The sequence below is a fragment of the Dasypus novemcinctus genome, chromosome 29 (assembly GCF_030445035.2).
Source record: "Dasypus novemcinctus isolate mDasNov1 chromosome 29, mDasNov1.1.hap2, whole genome shotgun sequence".
NCBI lineage: Eukaryota > Metazoa > Chordata > Mammalia > Cingulata > Dasypodidae > Dasypus > Dasypus novemcinctus.
In genome coordinates, this window is record NC_080701.1 from 11,972,463 (window position 1) to 11,984,689 (window position 12,227).

Below are 12,227 nucleotides of genomic sequence, written 5' to 3' on the forward strand. Positions count from 1 at the left end.
GAAGCTGAAAACAACACACACAGAAGAGAAGGGAGAGACCAGCTGGTACCATCATGTGCCTTGGCACGTGGTAGAGGAGCCCAGGATCCCCGGTAGCCAGTGTGTGGGGAGAAAGCATTGCCTTGAGGATGCCTTGATTTGGACAGTCTCATAGCCTTAAAACTGCAAGCTTGTAAACTAATAACTTTCAGTGTTAAAGTCAACCTATTTTATGGTATCTCCTTTCAGCAGCCTAGCAAACTAAAACACTATTTTTTATTGTTGATTTTTTTCTTCCATGTTCAGTTTCCTTTAATGACCCAGTTCTCCTTAGAGGGCACATGAAACCAGCTAGGCAATGCCCTAACTGAAGGCTTGGCCTACATGTTGGAAGGTCCCTTCCCAAACATACACTTGAACTCTCCAGTGTGACAGAGGTGGACTCATTTGTGGTTTCCCTACACATGGCTCTTCTGTCCCTTCTATTTTAATCTTTAGTTGGTGCTGGGGTTGGTAGGTATATGTCCAAGAGACTTGAATCTTTGGGCTGTTCATGTGCCAACTGGGCCCCAAGACTCAATGGTGTTGTGACACCTATTCTCCAGTTCATTGGACTCACCCGGGACAACTAACAAGGAGGTGAGGATTGACAACCACCACACCAAGGAACCGAGAGAGTCTACAACTGCAAGCAAGTGAGTCCCATCCATTGGCCATATGGGACTAAAGCCCCCTCTTAATTAGAGGTGGAGTGGGCATCACCATTCCAGAATCCTCAGGATTGGGGAATAACCTATGGACTAGAATGGACTTACAGGTATTTTACTATAGACTTACTGTGATTCTAGCAAAGGAAGAAATTATATCATTGATGTGGAGGCAGTGACCACTGGAGGTTCTGAGGTCAGGGAGAGGGAAAATAGTTGTAATACAGGGGCATTTTGGGGACTTGGGAATTGTCCTGAATGACATTGCAGCGACAGATACAGGCCATCATAAGTCTTGCCATAACCTACAGAATTGTGTTGGAGAGTGTAAACTTCAATGTAAACAATAATCCATGCTTAGTGGCAATGCTCCAAAATGTGTTCATCAATTGCAATGACATTACCACATTAATGAAGGATGTTGTTAATAGGGGTAAATATGGGTGGTATGGGTCATATGGGAATCCCCTATATTTTTTATGTAACATTTATGTAATCTAAATATCTCTTTTTAAAAAATAAATAAAAAAAAATACACTTGAAACAGTCTCTGGGTCTCCTCACTGCCAAGATCTAGTTTTTGCCATGTGTACAACTCATAGTCCACCTGTCAGTCTGGTCAGTGGAAGGGCAAGCTCCTGGCCTGGGAAGACACACAGTCAGAAATGGAGCTGCTATCATTGTTTCCAAAGAAGATGGCACTGGTAAAGGCTTGTCCAGTCACTGGAACATTCCAGTGACAAGGTTGCAGTTCGTGAAGGTCTGGTACCCAAAGCAGCGCTAAGAATACAGCAAGGAACAGCCATCCTTGTCAAAGGACTCCTTCAAATATGGCGGCACCACAGGACATATGCCCTCATTGGACCCCGCACGCTTAAATTCCTCTATCACAAAGGTTCTCCAGGTGAGCAAAGGGGTCTTTGGCCATCAGCTCAACAGCCAGCTGCTGCTCACTTTTATCCTTCTCCTCTTCAGGAGCAGAGACAGCTGCCCTTTTCTCCTCTTTCTGCTTAGTGGAACTGTCTCTTTTTGTGAGTTGTTATTTTTAGGCTGACTCTCTACAAACTTTTTTTTTTTAGATATACTTTTTTTTTTTTAAGATACTTAGATTACATAAATGTTACATTAAAAAATGTAGGGGATTCCCATATGCCCTACCCCCTCCCCCTCCCACACTTTCTCACATTAACAACGTCCTTCATTAGTGTGGTACCATTTGTTAAAATTGTTAAGCACATTTTGGAGCATTGCCACTAATTGTGGATTGTAGTTTACATTATAGTTTAAACTCTCCCCTGCACAATTTTCTAAGTTATGACAAGATATATAGTGGCCTCTATCTGTCATTGCAACGTCATCCAGGACAGTTTCAATGACCCCAAAATGCCCCATTTAACACATGTTTTTCCCTTGCCCTCCCCTCAGAACCTCTGGTGGCCACTGCCTCCGCATCAATGATAAGAGTTCTTCCATTGGTAGAATAACAATAAATCTATAGTATAATAACAGTAAACCTACTCTAGTCCACTGTTCATTCCCCAATCCTGAGCATTCAGGGATGGTGATGCCCACTCCACCTCTAACTGAGAGGGGGCTTCGATCTCCTGGGGCAGATGGATGGGACTATCTTGCTTGCAGTCACAGACTCTCTCTGTTCCTTGGGATGGTCATTATCTCTCTGCAAACTTTTTAGCATCAAACTGGGCCATCTTCTCACAGAGTATCACATCCCCCAACACAGCCCGGAACTAGTGCTTCCTAATGCAAATGAGGAATCAGTGATTGCTTTGGGGAAGGCCTGGCAGAAAGAAGGCTCTGCAACCTGTTTGTAGAGACACAACAGGGCGTAGACAATTGTAGCATCAGCCAGAGTCACATGTTCACACACCTGAAAACTCTTCACCTTCAAATGAGCACCCAGCAGCCCCAGAATTTGCCTCACCACCTCCTTTGCATTCTCTGTGGCCTGCTTGTTGGGATGCATGATACCCAAGGGAGGAAACACCCAAATACTGGCTGGGGGCCTGTGCTGCTGGCAGCCTAGCTCACCCGCTGCACCTCCTGGACTGCTTCCCTGCAACTCCTCATTGTTCACATAGTAGGCAATGGTGCTGCTCTCAAATACCCAGAATCCATCGTCATTCCCAAATGCTGGAATTGGCTGGCAGGAAATTTGCAGAAAAATTCAGGAGCGTGGTTGGTTTGGCCAAAGTGGAATGGTGTGGTGGGCACACAGACCTGCTCAGCCATGGGCCTTGCAGGATAAGCAAACAGAGTCCCATCCGCCATGGTGATTCTGCAGAGAAGGCTATTGCTGGTTTCTCATTTAATTACATGCAGTCAGAGAATATGGCCTGAATGACACGGATTCTTTGAAATGTGTTGAGATTTCTTCCGTCTCCTAATACTTGGTCAACTTTTGTGTACGTTCCATATGTGCTGGAAAAGGATGGAGAGTCCCCATTTCTTAGTGCAAGAATCTCTATGTATCTATTAGATTAGTCTTGCTGATTGTATGTTCTAATTGTCTATGTCCTTAGAAATTTTTTATTCGCACAATTTCTCTCTTGCGGTTATTTTTGTTTTTGCTTTATATATTTTGTATCTATGTTGTTAGGTACATACATGTTCATGGCTGGTAGTTTTTTTGTATTATATTTTATTTAATGCTCCTTTTTAGTGCTTTTTGCCTTACTCTATATTTTTTTCTGGTTCATATTTCTTCCTCAGCATTCTGTTGCTTCTTATTAGCTTTACACAGAATATATTTTTCATCCACTTGTATTTTCAACCTTTCTCTGTTTTTCTCTTCATATGTGTGTTCTAGGTTTGTCTCTGGCGAGCAAAATGGGGCTGCATTTCCTTAAATTTAAATTTTATTTCTAATAATTGTAATCACTCAATTATTAATAAAGTCTAAAGATACTAAAGAGTAAATACTGGGAAAGTTCCCCGTCTTCCCCTTTCTCCATCTTCCCTATCTTTCTTTCCAGAGGTGGTCAGTATTGTCACTTCCTTGCTAGAGATAATCATTGTGAATATAAGTAAATATATTGTGTATACTTATTCCTTTATGGTAGTGTTACAAGCACTGTTTTATAACTTGCTTTTTCATCTCTTGGGGATTTATCCTTAACTGTTCATAAAGAACTTCCTCATTTTCTCTGAGTGACTGCGTATTAGTTTACTTTATGAATGTACCCTAATCTATTTAACCCACTCCCATTAGTGGAGTTTTAGGTAGTTTCCAATCTTTTACTATTACAAACAATGCTGCAATGAATAATCTTTACAAACATTATTTGAACATGTGCAAATATATCTATAGGATGAATTTGTAGAAGTGGATTTGCTGGAGCAAAGGGCATGAACTTGGGCATGTAATTCTGGTAGTTATAAATATTGCCCATTTACTTGCCATGGAGTTTTTCCAGTTTACACTCCCACCCACTTGTTTTCCCACTTCCGCATCTTATCAGCCAGAGGTCAGTCAATAACATTTCTTTAAAAAAGCACATCTCTAGGTGTGTCTCTTGGTGACTGGTTTTCAAAACAAGGAACTGATTACCTTGGTGATGCTGAACTGGAAGAGTCAAACATGGGGTGGTGAGGCAACCCAGGAATTAGCAAGAGCAGGAAGCTGCTTCACCAGGGTTGGAGGACCAAGGCTGCCATGTTGCAGGATTCCAGGAGCCAGGGCCACCTGGAAGAAGCTGGAACCACAGTGAGCCTGCCTGGCAGGAGCTGAGACCTTACAGGAGTAGTGAAGAGGGCGATGGAGGAGAAGTAGCTACTGACAGAGAGCCCCTGGTGCAGAGAGGGAAGGGGGAGAAATATCCTGCTTCTCTTTTCTTCTGCCTTCCTGCTTTCTGCCAGTGCCTCCAATTTCTGGAAACTACCTGAATTCAACAAGAGAGCTTGGAAAAGGCATTTCCATATGACACAGTCCAGGGCAGAGGAGGGTGGGGAATGGATCTAAGAGCAAAACAACCAATGACTCAGCCCCATTCTCACCCTTCTACCTATATTCAGCTCCCAAAGAACAATAACATTATACTTCTGCCTGGCAGAATGCAACTTACCTTTATAGCAACTCAGACACTTGAGTCATTTCCCCCACAAAGGGACCCATAAAGTTCCATCACCCACCATATCACCTCAATTGACCAGGACTCCTTTTGATGAATGGTTCTTCCCTTCAAGTGTGAATGTGGTTTTTCTGATTGTAACTTAATTGTGATCAATATCCCTCTTACAAAATAGTCTGGGAACAGGAAAGAAAACCAAAAAGAAATCATTGGTTGACATATACATTCAAAAATAGGCAGAGCTGGTCAGTCGTCAGGTCTCTAACTGGCCATAAAACCAACAGATACTTATCACTTTCTTCTACCTCTGCCAGCACTTGGCCATTTGGGATTCTTTACCTAGAGGAGTGACTCATCCAGTTTTCCCAAAGGGACTTATTTCTTACTAGGCCTGCCTTTATTGGGTGAAGTGCCTTTCATTGACTTTTTAAAAAAATGTATTTTTAATTTATTTTTTAAAAATACTTAGATTACATAAAATGTTTTATTAAAAAAATAGGGGATTTCCATAAACCTTGCTCCCCACACCTCCCACTTTCCCCCACATTAACAAATTCTTTTCATTCGTGTGGTACTCCATTGACTTTTATAATGGGTCATGAAATCCTAAGAGGCACTCCAGAGAATTCTTTCACTTCCAGACCTAGATTACTTGCCGCTCTGAGTATCATAAATCTAATTTTCCCTGGGGATTGGACACTAGTCTCTTCGGCCAGTAGGATAGCCCCTTTCTCTGCCCATTGGTTCAGTGGCGTGAGGAGCCCACAGTAGCCAGATGGCATTCTCAACTTCCAATGCTGTGAAATCATCCTTGTGTCCCTGGTGAAAGCATTCCTCTCTTGGGTGTCAATACTTTACATGCAGCAGAGCCCAAGGTTGCACAAGTGGGAACAAAAATGTTGTGAATGGGTTGCTAGGTGTAGCGAGAGAAGTCATTTTTCTATCTTTTCATTTCTGGCCCTACATATTTCGACTATGGGAGATTAGGTCCTGGTTTAAAAGACGTCCTACACGCTCTCAGGTCAACATCCCACAGGGTGTTGGTCTCCCTGCAGAACTGAGCCCTCCATGGGTTATTCCGCCAGATGCTTCTTGGTGATAAGGTCATAGTAAAACCAGCAGGGCAGAAAAGGGCTGCGAATGGAAAGGAGAACAAAATAAGCAACGACTGGCAAACTCGAATCGGTCCCATCCAATGCTTTGATTTTTGCTAATCTGATCATTACGCAATGACATATCAATAAGTTTTTATTTTTTATTTCCTTTGAATATCTTTCCACGTATCTAAGAGCCACTTGGATTTCTTTTTTCTGTTGAACTGTCAATCTTGTCTGTTTTTCTTTGAATTGTTGATTCCTCTTTATGTATTAGTGAAAGCAGCCTCTGTCTATGGCATGAATTGTAAATACTTTTTTTCCCAGATTTAAAAGCCACTTTGTCATATGGTACATTTTTAAAAACACATTTAGGTTTATTTCTGGACTTGTTGTCTTGATCTATTTATGAATTCTTATTACATTGCTTTTTAAATTTCTCATGATCTGATATTATCGCTTAATATTTGGTGGAAGCTAATCCTCTCCTTTTATTCTTCATTTCAGAATCTTCCTGGATATGGAGCTCTAAAACTTTTCCCTATTAACTGATTGGCTCTTCCACCCTTCTCCGCCTCACCTTCCCCCAAACTTCCTGTTGCTATCTGCATCACGATCACGACCTCAAGCACCGGGTAGAGGGGTCTCCCCACCCCGTCTCCTGCTACACACCCCTGTATTTTCTCTGCCCCCTCCACTCTGAGCCCCCTGCTGGGACTCAAGCCCAGCATTTGTTCTTGTCTCTTCATCTCTGATCCGCAGGTCGGAGAGGCCCCCCGCCCCTGCCACACTCCCACTGGGAGGTATTCAGGTGGGATCTCCCCCCAGTCTTGAGGGGACTTTGGCCTGTGGCAGCCCCAGTTCCTGGTCAAGGCTGAGCACTGCCCTCTGCATGCATTAGAGCCTCAGTTTCCAGGAACTCATGGCCCCATGCGGTGGGCGGCTGCCATTTTTTCCCAGCCGCCTTTTATGCGGGCACCCATAAAAGGTGCCCTGGAAAATGCCGTGAGCCTGGCTCTCCATCTGGCTTGGGCAGGAACACGTTTAAGTCCCTGCTCTTTGAAGCAGCTGACCTCTTGGCCACCACTGCCCGATTCTGACCCCAAAGCCCAGCAGGCTTGAGCCTTCAGCTCCACTCATTGCTTTCCCTTCCATCCTCTTCTGGTCCTCAGAGATGTTTAGCTTGTTTCTGAGACCAGTTGTGTTTTACTGCATTTCTCTTTTGCTATTTTATCTCTCTCTCTTTTTTTGTCTTTAGAACAGAGGGTGTGTGATGAAGCATGAACTTTTGGTACCATCTTCACAGACTGTTCACTTAGATCGGAAGACACTCAGTTAAAAATTCTGACATCTCTTTCTTACAGGCTGCTCCTAAAATAGTATCTCAAACTTCCTATCCTTGTGTGATTGTCTTTGGGTGCAAATGTTGCACCTCACAGCAATTGCTTTTAGCGGTGACCCAGCTGGAGGAAGTGCAGGGGGGTGTGGCTGCGAGTTCCAGGTCTCCAGCCTGGGGAGGGCCTTCTACAGCTCTGCAGAGAGCTTAGCTGACTGCCCCTTCTGTGAGCCTCAGCACGTGACCTGGCTCCTTCCTCACCGGAAATCCTAATAAATAGTGCTGTCATAGTTATGGGACCATCAGGTCAAACTCCTGCAATTCCCCTCACACTTCCTTCTTACACGCTCATTCTTCTTTCTTACTACCTTTTGTCTCAAGGGAACCACTGCCTCTCCTTTTGACCAAAGCTTATTCCTCAGATGCTCCTCTTTTTTATCCCTGGTCATCACCTCAAGTGTCCTGCTTCATCAATTTCTCCTTCATCTATCTATGAAATCTGTATTTTACTCCTGATTCTTTTTTTTTTTTTTTAAAGATTTATTTATTTATTTAATTTCCCCCCTCCCCTGGTTGTCTGTTCTTGGTGTCTGTTTGCTGCGTCTTGTTTCTTTGTCTGTTTCTGTTGTCCTCAGCGGCATGGGAAGTGTGGGCGGCGCCATTCCTGGGCAGGCTGCTCTTTCTTTTCACGCTGGGCGGCTTTCCTCACGGGCGCACTCCTTGCGCGTGGGGCTCCCCCACGCGGGGGACACCCTTGCGTGGCAGGGCACTCCTTGCGCGCATCAGCACTGCGCATGGGCCAGCTCCACACGGGTGAAGGAGGCCCGGGGTTTGAACCGCGGACCTCCCATATGGTAGACGGACGCCCTAACCACTGGGCCAAAGTCCGTTTCCCCTGATTCTTTTATTTCAGCGTATTATCAGGGTGCAGTGCCTCTTGTCTTGTTTTTCTGCTCTAGCTCCTACCCTACCTCACCCCTTTCCACTAGAGACCAGCCTTCTCAAGAGATGGGTCTTTGCTCACTGCCACCACTTCCTCACCACCCTTTTGTCAACAGACTCTGATCAGGCCGGAGTCCCCATCACTCTGCTGATACCATGGGGCCAAGGTCATGAAGACTATTAGTGAGCTTTTAATTGCCAGATCCAGCAGCACCTGCTCTGTTTTTAGTGTTTGGCTTTCCTGCAACATGTGTGCCTTCCTCCATTTTTATTTTTTAAAGATTTATTTTTATTTATTTCTCTCCCTATTCCCCACTGTTGTCTGCTCTGCATCCATTCGCTGTGCATTCTTCTGTGTCCGCTTGCATTGTCAAACAGCGCTGGGAAACTGCGTCTCTTTTAGTTGTGTTGTCTTGCCGCATCAGCTCTCCATGCATGCGGCACCACTCCTGGGCAGGCTGCACTTTTTTCACACAGGGCGGCTCTCCTTGCAGGGTGCACTCCTTGCACATGGGGCACCCCTATGTGGGGACACCCCTGTGTGGCATGGCACTCCTTGCACGCAGCAGCACTGCGCATGGGCCAGCTCATCACACGGGTCAGGAGGCCCAGGGTTTGAACCCTGGACCCTCCACATGGTAGGCGGACGCTCTATCATTGAACCACGTCCACTTCCCACTTTTGAAGCCCACACTTCCCTGGCTTCCGTGGCCTTCTCTCCTCTTGCTTTTAGGATGCTTCCCTTTATGGCTTCTCTGCCTCCACCTTGCCCTTGCTCTGGCCTCCATCCTCCTTCCCACCTCATCCTGCACACGCTCTCTGGTTTTCTCAGGCAGGTGATGCCCACGTGCTAATCTCCAGTCCTGAGCACTCTCCCTTGTGCCCACCATGCACTGGACACCAGGGGGACAGCAACCAGGCTCATCCACTACAGCGTGCCTGCCCAGCACGTGTGTCTGACCCCTCCTCAAACCCGTGCACCCTCGTGTTCACTATCCCCATAAGGCTACCATCCTAGCACCCCACCCCCCGAGTAGGAAACTCCAGGGTCATCGTGGACTCTCCCTTTCCTTCATTCCTTACATCCAATTTTTCATGAGACCTGGTCAATTCTCTCCCCATAAGTGCTCCGGAACCCTTTACTCCTCTTTCTAGTCACACTACCACTTTGGCTCAGAACTAGACTATGACCATGGACTGCCAACTATTCTCGCCTTCCCCTGCCTCTCCCATTTGTACCCCAGACCCCACATGCAGAGGAAAACAGGAGTTGGGACTGACGGTCCATTTGACCAGTTAGGAGAGATGACTGTGAGCCAGAGAAGATGAGGCAGAAGACTGGGGATGGGGAAAAGAGGATACATAAGGATAGGCAGTTGAGGTGACTGTATTTAGAAGTCTATACAACAGTCTACAGGTTAGCATTTGGGGAGTGTGATCATTCAGCCAGTTACGTTCTCTTCTCTGACAGCAGCTAGCTCAAGACATTGAACAAAGTTTCTTACAATGAACTTTAGGGTAAGATGGTGTCCTCTATGATATCCAATGAGTTTCCCTAATCTGATAGGTCTTGTAGCTAGCAGACCCTCACTGGGACCCAGGGAGGCAACCAGGGATGGTATCTCAGAAAGAGCATGGACTTTATGGTCCAAGGAACTGGATTTTAGATCCCATTTTCGTGTTACTCATGGTCTGTATGATCTTGTACAAGATATCCTTTCTAAGTCTTCACCTTTAAAACCCTGTGTGAGGAGTATAATGCTACCTACCTAATTTGCCTGCGATATCTGTAGGAATAAAATAAAGCAATACGTGAAAGCATTTCGAGATATTTTAGGGATGGTGATTAACCACTGTGGTTGAATAGTGGAGTGGTGATAGTGGTGGTAGAGTAGAAGTTAAACGACCTCCTAGGAGAACAGCTCCAGAGAGCCAGCACTTTAGCTGTAAGAGACACAGAAAACCAAGTGTTGATGAAAATAGCAGATTATTTATGAAAGTCCATTATCTCTCAATAAAGACTGATGGAAACATATATGGGGCTTCCTGTGTCCTATTCAAAATTGAACTTATCCCAACATCTTCAGGGAAAGCTGCTTGGAAATGGGGAGTCTCTTCCCAGAAAGGATGGACTACCTCCACGTGTTTCTTGCATGGGAGGAGTTAGCCAATATGGCGTCTTGGCCCTACCTGCCCATTCATGAGGGGACTGAGGAAGAAAGAGAGGGGGCAGCCTGTTTCTTGCTTCTCAGGCCCAGTGGTCCACCCCACTGGTCACACAGTCCAATGAAGATCAGGGTCACACCAGTCGGAATATGTACCAAAGTCAGTCTCCTTCTGGGTGGGTTCAGGAAGACGAGGGAGGAAAGCAAGGGTGAGTAAAGTGAGAACCACACCACCGCTTCTCCACCCTGTGGCTTCTCCTTCTCAGGCTTCCTCTCTTGGCCTTTGGGCAGAATTCACCGAGGCCCAGAGGCCATTTTCCAGCAGGGCACCTCTGTGTTTCCTTACAGCCTCTCCACTCATTTTGCCAGCCTCAGCTCCCTCTTAGCATTCCAGTTTTAGATCAAAGATCATTTGACTTCGGCGAGATAGTAGCTGTGGTATAGCAGGAAGAAAGGACTGGAATCTCGATGAGTCTTGATTTGCCATGCACTGCTGTGTGTCCTCAGGAGCCCACAGCTCCTTTGTTGGCTCACTTTCTCCATCTCTTCAATGGGGCATTTCTTCCTTCCTGTGTTTTGAGAATAAACAAACTGATGTGAAAAGTTTATAGCATGTATATGGTCAAACACATAAATTTCCTTTCACTTGGAAGGCAGAAGTGAATCAACAGTGCTTGGAGGTCTGTTTTCACTTTGTCATTCATTAACTTGACACCACCAGCGTCAAGCTTCAGTTGGTTCCTCTTTTCTGAATCTTTATGACCTTCATGCAAGTGATGTCTCTGGGTTCAAACTCCCAGGCACCTTTTAGGTGAGGTTTATTCTAGATCAAGTGCCCTGACCTCTCCATTCTTTCCTTCTCCCTCCCCTAACAATTGCTACATTTTCTTATGAATTCTGGGGTTGCCAGGGAGCTTCCTGCTTGAGTAACCACACTGTTGTTGTTGTTTTTTTCAGATAGTTGCTGGTCCCTTCACAGCTTTCCACACCTTGTGATTTGCAATCCCTAGAGCTTCCTAGGTAAGCTTTTTCTCACTTCCAGTGATGCGTGACAACAACAACAAAGACAATGAAAAGGACTTTATTTATGGCATATCCTATCTCCCAGTGATGTTCGGAGGGCTTTGCCTATGTTAACTCATTTAATCCTCTCATTAGCACCTTGAGATAGCTACTACCATGGCCCTCTTTTTATAGATGATTTAGCTGTGCCAAGCTTGATCCCTTAGCACAGAGATTTAAAGTAACTCAGATAAGGTGGCCCAGCTGGTTGAGTCTAGTAGGCTGGTTTTAGAGTTTGTACATAACTATGAAATGATGCTTCCTACCTATTGGCTAATCACACCCATCTTTTAAGAATTGCCTTCCTGATTTCTCTGTGCTCGAAAGATAATATCCAATCTTCCCTATCATGCAATCCAAGATAGTACAGTAAATACCTCCCAAAGCTCTCTTTGCTTCCATTTCACCAGGGTCTAGATGCATCAGAATTAGGTTCATGATAATGGTGCTTCTGGTAGCTTTCTTTAGCTTCTGGCATATCAATCTGTCAACAAGATAAAACTGAAGAATGGAAAGCAGTTAATCAAAAGCTCTGGAGGTGGGAAGCAGTTGTGGCTCAAGTGATAGGGCTTCCCCCTATCACCTGGGAGGACCCGGGTTCCATCCCTGGGGCCTCCTGGTGAAAAAGAAGAGAAAGCGTGCCTGTGTGGTGAGCCAGTGCCTGCGTGGCGAGCCGAGTGCCTGTGTGAGTGTCCACAACTTGAGCCAAGTGCCCGTGCAATGAGCTAAGTGCCCATGGGACTGCCTGCATGGCAAGCTGATTTCCTCTGTGGCGAGTCAACCTTAAAAAACAAAAAAAAGCCATTGAATTATACACCTTAAAAAGGATGAATTGTTTGGCATGTGAACTCTAT

The 12,227-nt window shown here is 45.2% G+C and overlaps 2 pseudogenes; both read right to left on the reverse strand.

Moving 5' to 3' along the window:
- Positions 1 to 342: 342 nt before the first annotated feature.
- On the reverse strand, positions 343 to 2,221 carry LOC101434917 (elongation factor 1-gamma pseudogene; annotated as a pseudogene).
- A 135-nt stretch (positions 2,222 to 2,356) lies between these two features.
- LOC139436124 (elongation factor 1-gamma-like) lies at positions 2,357 to 2,975 on the reverse strand (annotated as a pseudogene).
- Positions 2,976 to 12,227: the final 9,252 nt, after the last annotated feature.